This window comes from Tarenaya hassleriana, unplaced genomic scaffold, assembly GCF_000463585.1.
Source record: "Tarenaya hassleriana unplaced genomic scaffold, ASM46358v1 Cleome459, whole genome shotgun sequence".
NCBI classification, from domain to species: domain Eukaryota; kingdom Viridiplantae; phylum Streptophyta; class Magnoliopsida; order Brassicales; family Cleomaceae; genus Tarenaya; species Tarenaya hassleriana.
In genome coordinates, this window is record NW_010967294.1 from 36942 (window position 1) to 38723 (window position 1782).

A 1782-nucleotide genomic window follows, 5' to 3' on the forward strand; every position below is an offset into this window, starting at 1 on the left:
CACGTATCCACACGGCAGAAAGGATTCCCACAATTTGAACTCGTCTGCTAGGGCTGAAGAACACGTTCTTCTTTGCGCAAGGATTTCAGGGATCTAACTCTTAGATTTTCAACTCTAAAAACCTGTCAATAGGGTCTGAAAATCGTGCCAAGAACATTAGGAGGCGTTCCTTAAAGTTAATCCCACTTAAAACCCTAATTAGAGCGAGTTTAGGAAATCCCGACGTTTGGACCGGTCGGTCTGGAGCTTATTTTACGTCTGGACCGATCGGTCTGGAATAATTTTCGGACCGAGTGACTTTCACGCATTACCTCTGGACCGACCAGTCCACGTGTCTGGACCGATCGGTCTGGGTTAGCTGGATCGATCGGTCTAGACCTTCTAGACCGGTCGGTCTGGCCTTTGCTCCACCGGGATTTTCTCATCTCTTCTCGCGCATTCGTCCTTTCCTGTGTGTGTGACCCTATAGGCTCATCCGAAATAGCAGTATAACCCGAAATCTTTTATTTCGGTTACACAAGTCATAGGCGGTCTCTAGCAAGACACTATGACTACCTATCTTGAATAGAGTTTGTTCGTGATCCTACGAACGCCGGTGATGATTCCGTTTGATGATCCTTTTGTATCACGATATCATATGTAGAATATAAGGCATGGAAAAGCCACCTTATCTGATTCGACTGCTTTCTCGTTCACTGAGTTCGACTGTCTAAAATAGACGACGTTCATCTATAGTGCGGCGACACATTTCTACAGTCTCGCTCACACGAGGGGCCCAGCGATATCTCTCTTTTACGAGAGGTACAAATCTCGTCTTGACTATCTACAATCCAACACATGATTCGTTTCGTACCTGATACATGCCTTTATAGTCCTGCTGTTACGCAGGACATTTGACGTATTTGTTGGTTTAGTGCTCTATGATGTACTGTTTATGAGCTTTATTTAGATACATTTGATGTATTGATACTTTCTATGGGTTTTATGAGAGTATTTGATTCATTACATGTTCTTGCATACTAGATCTGTTATGAAATCCGTGTATCATTAGGAATGATACTAAACTCCCTAGTCTTGTGTCGTTATGGGAATAACGACATAATAAGACTAGTATGATGTGTGATTGATGATCATAGAGTTGATCATAGGTATTGGATACAATCACAGTCATAGGTATTCGTTGGAGAACGAAATACTGGATTGACCCGCATGAGATTGTCACATGGACTAGCGTCATGACTTGAATCTCATATGGCGGTTCCATGATTGGATCCTAAGACCTGAGATATCTACGGAATCCAACATAAGGAGTTGCGTGCTTTGAATACGTCAAACGTTCTGCGTAACAGGAGAACTATAAAGGCGTGTATCAGGTACGAAACGAATCATGTGCTGGATTGTAGATAGTCAAGACGATATTTGTACCTCTCGTAAAAGAGAGAGATATCGATGGGCCCCTCGTGTGAGCGAGACTGTAGAAATGTGTGGCCGCACTATAGACGAACATCACCTATTTCAGACAGTCGAATTCAGTGAACGAGAAAGCAGTCGAATCAAATAAGGTGGCTTGTCCATGCCTTATGTTCGACATATGATATCGCGATACAAAAAGATCATCAACAGGAATCATCACTGGCGTTCGTATGATCACGAACAAACTCTATTCGAGATAGGTAGTCATAGTGTCTTGCTAGAGACCGCCTATGACTTGTATATCCGAAATAGAGATTTCGGATTATACTGCTATATCGAATGAGCCTACAAGGTCACACACGCAGGGAA